Here is a 13,132-nt window from a genome sequence, read left to right as displayed (position 1 = left end):
TATCTTTAAATTGATTGGTTCGAAATTTTAGATCTACGAAGTGATTGGCTTTGATAAAGTAGAATATCTCCACAAGTGTGAGCTTTACCAATTACTTATTTTCCCTTTAGCCTTTGTGGTTATCTATTCTAATATATTATTAAAAAAACTAAAAGCATTTTTGTAAGGCCATATTGGATACAATTGGAACAAAAACATGGGCTAAGGACACAATGGTAAAGCAGCATAACTTAGGGTTAGGGTGAGTGATAATGGTGTGAAATCTGATCCCTTCATCCTAGTGGTTGGATGGGGATGGGTGGCTAGGTACATTAGCCTCTCATGTGCCTTTGGATTAGTGCATCAAGGGTGTTGATCGAGTCCAAGGTTACACCCATATTATAAAAGCACATCATGAGATCTCAAACCCTAAATATCTCAATTCTTGAACCATTTTGAAAAATTGTTGCTCCTCTCCTTCTTCTAAGGTTTTGTGAGAGAAAATTGAAGAGAGAGTGCTTTTAGAGTTCCATTAATGGTGATCTTAATGGTGGTCCTCATTTCTTATGCTTAAGTCCATAGAGTGCATTTATCAAGGTAAACTATTTTTCTCATAAGATCATATTCTTGGCACCTATAGTTGCTAGAGTTTTGAATTTATACAAGTTTCATTGATCTTAGAATCCCCATTGGATCATCTTTTTCATCATGTTTATTCATCGTGTGGTCTTTCATGAGTTATAGCCTATATGCATGAGAATCCATGATCATGCATAGTATCCATTGATTACTTTGCTTCAAATCCATCAAATAATTTAATTTTAGAGTGTCACTCAATTTCCAAAACATTTTCATCATATTTTTACCTATGGGGGTTCATAATCTTTCCATACAAGACTGTTTTGGTGGTCTGAGGGAGCACTGCGTGTAGTTTGGCCATAACTCTCTTGTTCTTTATCTGATTCGATTCAAACATTTTGCATTCTATTTTAGATGATAATGTCAGTGTGTTGAGATCTTAAAAAGTGATTGTAAGGTGTGTAATTTCTTTCCATTTGGATTAGACACTCTTGTGAGATTGAACCACTTTTGTACAATCCGAGGGGGCAAAATTAAGTCCTTATAGGGCCCAATTGTGTGGCCCCGATACAAGAGATTCAAAACATGGCTTCCATGTTTTAATTTGGTATTCTAATTCTCTGTTTAGTTGATTTTATCCCTTAGAATTTTGTTTAGATTAGTTGCTTAATGTATTTAAGCTTTGGGACATAATTTATGTAATTTGTGCTATGAAAGTGTAATTCATAAGTTAGTATTGCTTTATATGTAATTGCCCCATAAAAGGTTGGTATTTGAGTTTATTTACGTTGGTTATACGAGGATATAAATGGTTGTAATTGTTATTTAAAAAATTGTAACTTATTCACTTAGTTTGGTTTTTAATAAGTGACTTGTTGAAGATGGCCATTTTACCTTATTTCTCGTCTGTCTTTGTATCCACTATCACATCCCACCTCACCAGCTCTCTCATATCGTCTTATGGGGTAGGACGGGCAATACAAGAGCTTGAGGTTCAATGCTCCAGCGCGTGCTGCCCCGCAAGACGATTTGGTCACGTTCTTGCGCACTGGACATATGAACCAATAACTACTTCAACATGATATGTTCAATGGGGCAAACATCAATAGGTGGCAAGCTATAGACCGACTTTGGCTAGGGAGTTTCTATATACCACCCACACACCTAACCATTGGGACCATAGCTACCCACCTTTCCATACCAAACCAGGCCTAAAACCTAGATTTCATAGTGCTGAAATACTTCACCTTAGTCATCCTTGGTGCATTTTGGAGCATCATATGCCCAAATTTAATTTCAACAATTATTTTCAAGGATATTCATTGGCTGCCAAACGTGGCCATATGTCGTGCTAGTTGGTTAAGACTAAGCATGATGCACCTGGTTGATAACTCATGAGCAGCAGGATTGATACTCCTCAAAATCTCGTCGCAATGCTCCTCCAACTAATGATTTGATACTTTCAACAGGGTTGATAAGAAGTCATCAGAAATGCTTTGATGGCCAATCATTATGAATACATCAAATGATCTTTGAATCAGATGAAACATTGGAAATCTGGTTCATGTGGCATAATAAGGCTGTCAACCAAATTTGACAACATTTGGATGAGATCTGATACCTCTTCATGAATCGTACTTTGCCAAGAAGGCCTAGTGATGGGCCAATATGAGGCCCTACCTGTTGGGTTTGGTGATAACTAAATCACCATACCCATATTTTCTTCTAAAGATTAGGGTATTATGATAATAGAAAATTGAATTTTTTTAGAAGCAAGAAAGTAATATCTTTATAAGAGAGTGAATGACATAATACTCATCTTTTGAAAGTCACCCCTTTGGGGATTATGGGAATGGATCTCCAATATGGAGATAGGTCCCTAAGAGAGAGTGACATGGCCTCCGAAAGAGAGGCGGTATTCTCATGAGTTTTGGGTTGGTTAACTTTTACTTCTAAAGAGGGAAAATCTCTATGTTGCTCTCAAGGTTATCTTTCCGATAGCGGTATTGTAGTGAGAAAGAGGATGTTGATCGACGGTGTTGCTAGGTTTGGAGAGCAGGTTTAAAGGGAAGATCAGTGATGGTCTTTTACCGATGTTTAGAGATAAGTATTATCTCTTGAAAACCAAAACTGTAATCTTCATTGTGATAGTGGATTTCTAGTTGCCGAAATGGTGGATATAGCCTTACGAGGTCAACAACGTAAATCGTGTGTTGTAGTGGTGTGCATTTTATGTTTGCTTTATTTCTCGTACTCGATTTATAGTTGTATTCATCTACTTCACATTTGGCCGATTAAGTACACGATCTTGGGTGGGATCCCGGTATTTGGGATTTCCAGTTCGCAAATTAAGCGGTTCTCGAGATCCCTACACTACCAAATGATATTGGAATGGAGTGAAACGTTACAAGTACTCATCTTAAGGTACTATGAATTTGTCATCCAAATTTCATGAACTTTGGATGTCAGATGTTGCATCTCCAGGTTCACCATGTGCCAAATGATAACTTGGCCACCGACCTTTTCTTAGATCAACATGAAGCCTCCTGGAAATTTAATCTAAGCCATAATAAGCCTATTGCTCAAGTTTAAGAAAATATGGAGGAGGTTTAGCCCTTTTCTTGTATCAAAAGAGAGGGCCATGGCTTATATTTGATGGACTGTATGGAGATCTTGCTCAAGGTGTATCATCATTATCATAGTTTTCGAACTCGGAAGAGTCGACTTAGTCTCGCCCCACTGCCGAGGATGAGGGCCCGAGTCTATGATACAGTAGCTGCTAGTCTATTGGGTGAATAAGAATCGCTGAAAAATTGAAAGACTCGATCCAAAAAACATGAAACTCGTCTGATTTTGCCCTATTGGTGGATAAAACTCGTTTTCATAATAGAAAACTTTTGTAAACTGAAAAATCTGAAATTTGTGAGTGATTTTGATCGAGTTTTGGAACTTTTCGATGTTTTTAACATAAATATTATCTTTATGATAATATTTGGGTACATCAAAACCCAAATCGAACAACAATTTATCACAAAATTATGGAGTTTTTAGGGTTCTTCACCCATCTAAAAAAAATCCACCAATCTCTTCATTTGATTGATTGTGGGTTATTTTTTATTATATGGAAGTTATCTACAAAAGCCCTCCACTAATTCTCGTGTCTATCAAGTTTAATCACCCTAAATTTACGGTTTTAGGTTTCTATCTGCGATTTTTCTTTTTTCCGCCAAACTCCATTGTTCATGCTTATTTCTACACAAAATCAAAAGATTTTTGGTTTTTTTTAAGCTTTTAAAATCAGCTTCAAGAGCCCTATATAGATTGTTTTCATTTGCCATTATTGACTGATTTCATGCATCAAAGAGGTAACGATTATTTCTCTCTTATTACTCCATAGTGTTTTATGATTTTTAGTTTATTTGAAGAATTTGAAATCATCTTCAGAAGCCCTATACAAATTCGTTGTTTTTTTGCTCCAATATATTGATTTCGTGCAACATAGAGCTAATATAGATGAACAATCAAAAAAATGTAAAATCTAATATTTTTTTCTAATTTATCAGCAATAATGTTCTGATTATTATTAATTTTTTAAGATGTTGAAATAACTTAAAAACCCCTATATTGCATTGTGGTTTTTTGCTTCAATATTGATTGATTTATGAAAAAAGTCTATATAAGGTTGCAACCTTAAAATGTAGAATTACAGATGCACCTAAAAAATGTATTGGAAAAAGTTGTTTTAATATTGAAAAACTCTCTAATTGATCATCTCGACATCAAGATGTATGAATATGAAGAAAAAAATTATTTTGACTTCCAAAAATAGTGTATCTTGCAACACAATATCTAGACCGTCCATTTTCATGATTTCCATATGTTTATATATCTTCTTGATTTTAACCATTTTTAGAGTTTAAAATTTTATAATTCGATATACAAATAAATTTTCAAATAATCTTAAGAAATTTTTACACCAAAATTATATGTTATAATAAAATTTGGAGGTGCACCTTAATTGGATTGTTTAAGGTTGCAACATTATAGAAACCACACCCTGGATTTATTACATCATAGAAGTAATATTGATGAACTGTGTAAAATCTAATATTTTTCTTTAATTTATCAACAATAATATTCTGATTATTATCATCATCATCATCATCATCATATCATCATCACCATCATCATCATCATATCATGATCATGATCATCATCATATCATCATCATCATCATCATCATCATTATTAAGATATTGAAATAACTTGAAAACCCATTGCTTTGTGTTTGTTTACTTCAATATCGATTGATTTATTGACTGTATAAAATCTAATATTTTTTTTATAATTTATCAACAATAATATTCTGATTATTATTATTATTTTAAGATATTGAAATAAAATATCGCCCCTCCAATCAAACACAAGACCTCTAATAGTCTCACCAGACATAAGATTTTTTTAAGAAAGAGTTATGAAAAAAGTACTCCAAAATAAATCCAAGTCATTAATAAATATAAAGTTAGAAAATATATTTTTTAAGAGAGTTATGGAAAAAAGAACTCCAAAATAAAGCCAAACCATTAATAAAAATAGTGTTAAAATATAAATCCAAGCCATTAAGAAATATAGAGTAAAAATATATATTTTTTGAGAGAGTTATGGAAGAAAAAAAAAAAAAGAAACTTAATGCACTAATAGTAGACCATAGAAGTGGAACTGAACCCATTTGGAGGTAAAAGACCACGAGTACTAACCCATTTGTAATTGTAATGATGCCTCCATTTTTATATACAACTTAAATGTTTATTTGCTCAAGAAGCAGCAAATTTTTATATACAACGTACTGTTTTATGTTTATATACAACGTATTGTTTTACGTGATTTTTTGTTTAAAAAAAAAAAAAAAAAGGAACTTGACTCGGCCGAGGAATTCGGACTCGACCGATTGCATCGCCTTGGCCAGGGCCCGAGTACCTTGGCCGAGTCGATGTTTTGAACCTTGATCATTATCATCGGAACATTTTTCCAACTATTTGGGGCTAGCTACACAAATCTTAACCCTCATGAGGCCATAAGTCCCTATATCTTTTCTTATTACTTCCGATCATATTCTTTTGGGCGTATCTCATGTCGTTTTTTAGCCTTCCACTTGAACTAACTTGCACCTCCTAACAGGTGTTTTACTACTTCGACGCTGCAAATGGTCAGCCCACTTAAATCTACTTTATCTCATCTTATCACTTATTGGTTGCACACCTAAATTCTCCTAAATGTATTGATTTCGAATTCTATCCCTTCTTGTCTTGCCACTCATCCAACTAAACTTCATCATCTCAGTTACACTATTATGAGTATTCTTGACCACCCAACATAAAGCAAAGATGATCTTATAACTATCTTATAGAACTTGCCCTTTAGCTTCAATGAAATGCAGCGATCACATAAAATTCTGGTTGAACATCTCCACTTCACCCACCTAGTTTTAGTTTAATGAGCGACATCCAGCGTAAGAAAAAATAGTCGGTTCCAACTGGAACCAACCAGTTCGAATGGAACTGGGAACCTCTTGATTCCTTTTAGGCCCAGTTTTGGGGTACTAGTGGTAGGACTTACACCACCAAAAAAATTTCGGACCAAAACAACTGGAAAGTACACGAACCGGCCGATTTTTCTCCTAACCAGACCAATTTTTTAAAAGGGTGCAATTTGTATAGAGCCTAGGCTCTAAACAATCAAATTAGAGCCTACTTTCAAATCGTATCGAGAAATGTGGTTTCAATACTGGAAATATTTGTGATAGATTTAAAATACATTTTCATCTTCATTTATAAAGTTTAAAGCTTCAAAAATAGTGTAGAATGACAAATATATGAGAACTTGAAAATTTTGAAAATTAACGATCAAAAAATATATTACAAAATACATTGTTTTCAAAACTTGAAATCCATTTTTTCGCATATCAATGCATCTTGATGTTGAGATGATCAATTTGATGATAGTTAGACATCAAAACAACCTCTTCTAATAAATTTTTTGAGGTAGGCTCAAATTTGATTATTTTAAGCCAGGGCTCTATTATAAACTTTTCCCTTTTTAAAAAACATTGTAATATCGCAAATAACGAAAATTATGTAACAAGGGCCCCTCATTTGCACAGTGGCCCGTTGTTTATAGCATAACCCGTGATTTTTTGTTTGATTCCATTTGACTCGATTTTTCCTACTTTTTCAGCCTTTTTCAAATTTTCAGTCAATTATGGATTGAAATAATTGATTATTTAGTATAAAACGACCGATTTTCAACAAAAAACACACTGAAAATCAAATTGTTTTCGCCTTTTTTTTTTATGTTCTTCACAGTTTCAAAAACATCCGCCAAATTACAGATTGTGGCCTCGTTTTGTTCTTTCTTCTTAATTAAAATCTGGGGCTTTTATAGATCATAAAGTTAATCAGATGATTGAAGTTTATTTCAACGAAAATTCGAGATTTGGTACTCAATTTTTACAGATTAGGGCATCGTCTCAGTTTTTCCAAGACACTGCAGCCCGAATTTTTTTTAAAAATATTTTTTTTGGAATTTTTGGAGCATTGGGTTTTTGTCATTTCAGTGTTTTGAAGCAATGTTTTTTTCTTGGGAAATTGATATTTGGGTTTTTTTTGGGTTCAAGGCTTCAAGCAACTGCAAAAGATGAGTTTATGGACCTTCAAGGAAGGGGAGCCCCTGTGCCCTTCAAGCACAGAAAACCACTGGTTCGTAAATCCACATGTCGATCACAGAGCCAACATCCAGCTATCTCCCTTTTGAATTTGAAGTGGCAAAGGTTATACCAATGAGTGGAGCTTAAAACATAAAACAACAAAACAACGATTGAGTCAGCAAGATAAGTGTGTAAGCACTGAGCGAGCCAAAGAGTCTAACGAAGAGGCAACTATTGACCAAGAGCCGCTGCACTGCCACCAATCGTAGTGCTCTGCTCCCCCTCCTTACAATAATCGGTATGGCTCGTTCGCTCAAGGAACTGTTGCTGGTAGGTGAACGAGCGAGATGGAAAGATAACTATATTTTATCTCCTAGGCCTGTGACTGGTTTGGTAACACTGCCATGCCCTTTGGCCCCACAAATTTCTCTCCTAGGCCTGTCACGGGTTTGGAAGCACTGCCATGCCTTTTGGCCCCACAAAATTCTCTATTGATTTAACGAAGTCTACTTTTCAAAGGGGAACAAGAATGTTGGTGCATGCCATAATGATATTAAGTCTGAGATTACTGGAAGTGTTGCTGATATTGTTAGGCGCTAATTGCCCATTAATATTCGAGATCCCCTGCATTTTTATGTTGGAGATATCTATGATCCTTATAGTTAATTTTCAAATATGAAAAAGCAAATAGAAAACAAATGAGAAGCTAAGCTTATTGTGAGATGCGCAGAAGGATTTGCTACTGGTTGACAGTTAGTTAGGTAGAAACCGACTTTTGTTCCTTAAAAGAAGGAATTTAGGAGGTGGTCCATCTAAGCTGTTCAAGAGCCATATGAAATGGCGGTACTACAATCTATAAAAAGGATGAGGGAGCGTGAGTAGAAAAAAATATGATGTAATTGATTGGTTGGCCATTTGAAAGCGGCTGGTGGGCATAGGCATGAAGTTGAGTTGATGTTGTGAGTGAGAGAAGGTGTAATGAGTTGAGTGTGTAAGTTTTGAAGGGGGTGTATTTGGGGTGGTTGGTGGTTGAGTGTTAGAAATACCTTGTAATTTTTTCTTTTAGTAATGAAAGCGGATGTTTCTCTCTCTTAGTTGTGTCGGATTTTTATAATTGGTATCAGAGCTTCAACAAAACTCTACAATTGGTATTAGAGCAGGTTTTGTTAAGTGTTATTGTAAATGAGCAGTTAGATGCTGTGAACCCAATCAGTTAGGGACTGAGCATTTAGGTGTTGAGATCGAAGTGCAAACACACCAATCACGTTGTACATGAGCAGATATTGTGAAGCCAATCATTCAGGGACAGAGCTTCTAGGTGTTGGGATTGATGTACGATCACACCAATCACGATGGCGGACCTAGCGCATGCATCTGAAGGCGTCGAGAAGTTGAACCACTACAACTATGACGACTGACGGTCGTACATGGAATCATACCTACAAGGACAGGATCTCTGGGAGGTCGGCGGCAGCATTGAAACCATACCACCCGCGAGAGAGAATGTCGAGGCACTACGACAATCATGCATAAAGGCTGGGAAGGCCATATTCATGTTAAAGATAACCGTTGAAAAGCAATTGTTGGACCACATTCGAGAGGCCACCACACCGAATGAAGCTTGGGATGCGTTGGTAACACTATTTGCCAAGACGAATGATTATTGATTGCAGTTCCTAAAAAACGAGCTTGGATCAATGTCACAAGGGACTATGACGATTAACCAGTACTTACAAAGGTGAAATATCTCTTTCATGAGATATTAAAACTTGATCCGGAATCTCATATTAGCGATACCAGAATGAAACGTATCATCATCAGAGGTTTGAGACCCGGATACAATCGATTCATGACAGCCATCAGAGAATGGCATACACAACCGACTCTTCTGGAATTAGAAAGTTTGCTGGTGAACCAAGACGTTGGCCAAACAGATGGCCGATATAGATGAAGAGGAGGTGTTCTTCGCATGGAAGAAGGCAGAAGTGACTGTTGAGACGAGCCGAAGGAGAGAGGGCATCCAACCAGGGGAAGCTAGACAAGGCAATACCGATGCAAACTAGCAACTGTGGAGATCTCGACGAGACATCGAGTGCAAGAACTGTGGCAAAAACGACCACATTGCTCGTGACTGCTAGTCAAAGAAAAGGAGGCCAGCTGAAGAAAATGCAATGGCTACGATAAGTCACCAATTCGAGAGGAAGAATGGGATGCTAAGGCATCTTTTGCAATAGATGAAGACACCGAACTAACGAGTGGTCAGGGTTTGGTCTTCGCGTCGATCCTTGCTTGGGCGGGTGTGGCACGTGCACGGGGTGGAAGACCCTCTCTAGAACAACTGTGGGGATCCACGCATGCTGAGCACCTGTGGGTGCGCGGGCGTGCAGGCTCTCCTGTGCGCGGATAGGAACTAACAACGAGAGAGATTTTACAGTGGGGGAGGTGCGTTTGTGCCCTTGCCTAGCCGTTTAGGGTTCATGGGACACGTCCGGGTGGTTTACCCTCTTAGAACAACCACGAAATCCTCCGACTGTCTGCCAGCACGGTTTGGACTGGGACTTTCTTCAGGTCAAAAGGTTTCTCCTCTCTCGCTCTCTCTCGTGCAACTGCAATGGGGCTCGATCATCCCCCTTTCACGGCGATTCCCGCTTAGAGGGGGATTAGCTAGCTGACTTAGAAGGGTGCAAGAGAACCCTGGGATTGGCGCTCGCGGGTTCGCTCATGACCCTACGTCCCTAGCGGGTGCGGACTGCTGCATGGGTTAAACGACATGTATAAGAGAAGAGAGAGAGGGCACGGGATGTGACCCGGCTTGAGAGAGAAAGAGAATGTGCCTGCCAGATTAAAGGTCGTGTATGACGATGAGGGGACCTTTGGTCAACTAGAAGAGTTGCTACAAAGTTTCCGGAGTTGGGGTGCTTAGGCCATCTCATGTGAACTACTGTGCGGGCGGCTTATGAGGTAGACCTAGCCTCTCTGCAGGTGAAGTTGGTCAACCAGCAGGCTGTCGTGGAGGGTCACGAAGCAAAGAAGAAGTGGATTGCTTCAAGTCAAGCCTGCCTCATGAAGGAAGAGGCACAGATATCTCAAGAGATTTTAAACGAGGAAGATGAGATCGCTTGGTTGCAAGCCCATGTGGCCGATTCGAAGGACCGCCGACAGTAGTATCGGGAGGTGATGGCCGTGAATTCTCACAGATTGGAGCGGTTGAGCTCTGAAGTGAGGGCGGTGACTGTTTTGTCTGAGTCAATCACCCAGAACATCGCCCACGGTGAGGAGCAGGTACGGGGTGCACTGAAGGGTGTGCAGGAACTGAAGGTGAAGATGCGTGAGGCCCTGACCATTTTTCAAGGTTTTATTTTTTGTATGCAGGATTTAAAAGCCTGCCAAAATTTTATAACCTGCTCTTATGTGAATAGGATGGCTATCTTTTTTCTTTTGTTTCTGACTCTATGCACAGTCCATTGATGTTTTGCTTTCCGCGCTCCTACCTCAAGCTTTGTCCCTCGCCTTTATTGAGAAAGTAAATGAGGGGATGAACCCAAAGGCCTACTAGGAAGGCATTTGAACTCCTTCATGATTGTCGTGAATGCCCGCTAGGTTTTCGTTCAAGATGTTTGTATTTTTTTTATTTATTTTTTTTTAGGAGGTAGTTTTAACGTCATATCAACATGACTATAGGGAGGCTAGCTTAAAGTCTTGCCTCGAGACTACGAGCAGGGCATGCTTTAAAGGTTTCTCACCCTCATGGGGTAATGTATTGACCTCCTTTAGCAAAGAGAATTTTCCTTCGGATGAAGTCATGCAAGGTAGGAAGGGGAGAGTGGACCGCGCCTCCACAGGGTGACGAGGGGATTCGAAATTGCGACCTTGCACTGCTAGGCTCTTTTGTTTTTTCGCTTTTTTGTCGGACGGATGAGACTCTTTAGTTTGGCGTGCGAGTGTCATATCTGCTTGGAAAGCAACCTCCCTTCTGATGCTTTTTATTTTGTCATGCCCATGATATACTTCCCATGGTGCATAGTAGGGGCATAGGCAGTGGGCGCTTTCGAGGTACTAGAGACAGGATCTCCAGCCTGCTCGACCTCGCTCTGCTGTGGGACTTTAGCTTTGTGAGCTTCCCCCGGAGGTGGAGACCATCTGTTTGTTAGGACTATCCTACCGCTTTGTAGATACCCTTTCAAGATGGATCGGAGTCCAAAATAGTAGGTCAAATCGTGCCCTTTTAGTTGATGATAATGACATCAAGAGTCCTGATTTCTTTCGACAGTATGACTTCGTTTCTTAGGTGTGCACAGAGCTATCATCTTGTGTTGTACCATTACGTCGAAGAGGGCAGGAAACAGGTGCGGAGATAGTCTTGGGGCAGGGGCATCGTCCGCCAACTCCTCCTAGACTGTGACCATATGGGATGCTTTTAGAGTTTCGAAAGCCTTCTTGAGGTCTTCCGGGTTGATTTGCCCTTTTTGGATTAAGGCCTCAAGATATTCTTTCAATTGAATGCAGTCCTGTATCGGATGGCCTAGTGTCTGGTGATAGGCACAGTAGCTGGGGTGGTTCACGAGCTTCACTTGGTCAAGCCTTTTGATGGCAGGAAGGACCACCATATCCTGCTCAATCAGCATCCTTAGAGGTACCCATTCCTTGTTGAAGCTATACTGCTGATTTAGTCTCCACTAGAACTCTTCGGTTGGAAAATAGTTCCATGGGGTGGGGGGGGGAGTGCACTTTGTTAATTTTGTTTTTGAGGCGGCTACTGCTGTGTCCCCCCTTGATTTTTTTATTGCAGCCCCCGAGAGGTATCTAATGTTGGTAGAGGAGCCACATTAGATACAAGTTGAGAGGTGGTCGTGACCGCCGCGCTGATTAGATTATTTTGTTGGTTAATGCAGGGGTTAGACCTATTGCCTCGGGCTTGACCTCCACCTGAGGTTTGGGCTTGATCTCCTCCATGATGTCTCAGCAGACTTTCGATCTTAGCTGCTTTAATAATCATTTTAGAGAAAGCGGTGGGGTTGGAGGCTTCAACATGTAAGGAGATTTCTTTTCTCCTGTTCCTTACACATGTTTGTACAACCTCAACCACGCTCTCTAGCACATAGCAAGATCTCTCCACCTCTGGATATATTGGCTCACTGACTCGTCTGGATTTTGAGCAATTATGAGGAGCCATATGGCTTGAACATCCAGCTCTGCTTCGTAGAATTGTTTATAGAACAGCTGCTCTATCTCTCACCAGGAGTGGACTGAGTGGGATAGCAGGTGGGCATACCACTTGAAAGCGGGCCCGATGAGAGTTTCTACAAACTGTCGGAGCAGCAGTTTGGGTTCCGAGGTGGACTCTTGGCATGCAGGTATGAAATGGGCCACGTGCTACTGAGGCGAACCCGTGCCATCAAACACCGGCAATCTCCCTTTTTGGTACCCAATAGGGAAGGGGATTTTATCAATAAAAGGCGAATAAGGCTTCTGGTATGAAACTCTTTCTTGTGTTTTCGACGCTTATAAGTTTGGGATGCTTTTATTGATCATCTGTTGCATTGTGAACATCGATGGCGTAGCTTGGGAGGCTACGTTAGGCTGGTCCTCAAGAGAGATAGGGGGATTTGGAGGGCTAGGCAAGAGGGGGAAGTTGGGGTCTTTCCTCTTATCCATATGGCGGCTCGAGAGGAGAGTTTGCCTCCTTATGGGAAGACACCACAGGAAGGGTATCTTCCAGCCCTTTGAGTCTGTCAAGAATGTTATTTAATACATTCTCAAAGCAAACCATTGGGTTTTCAAGGTCTTCCTCGTCATGGCTCACCACCATTACCTCGACTTGCTCATCAGAGTCAGGTAGTTCGACAGGTAGGGTGACCCTGGTCCTCTTCG

This window comes from Amborella trichopoda, chromosome 3 (assembly GCF_054954075.1).
Source record: "Amborella trichopoda isolate Santa Cruz 75 chromosome 3, AtrichopodaSantaCruz75HAP2 v2.0, whole genome shotgun sequence".
Taxonomy (NCBI): Eukaryota; Viridiplantae; Streptophyta; class Magnoliopsida; order Amborellales; family Amborellaceae; genus Amborella; species Amborella trichopoda.
Note: the sequence above shows the minus strand (reverse complement) of the source record.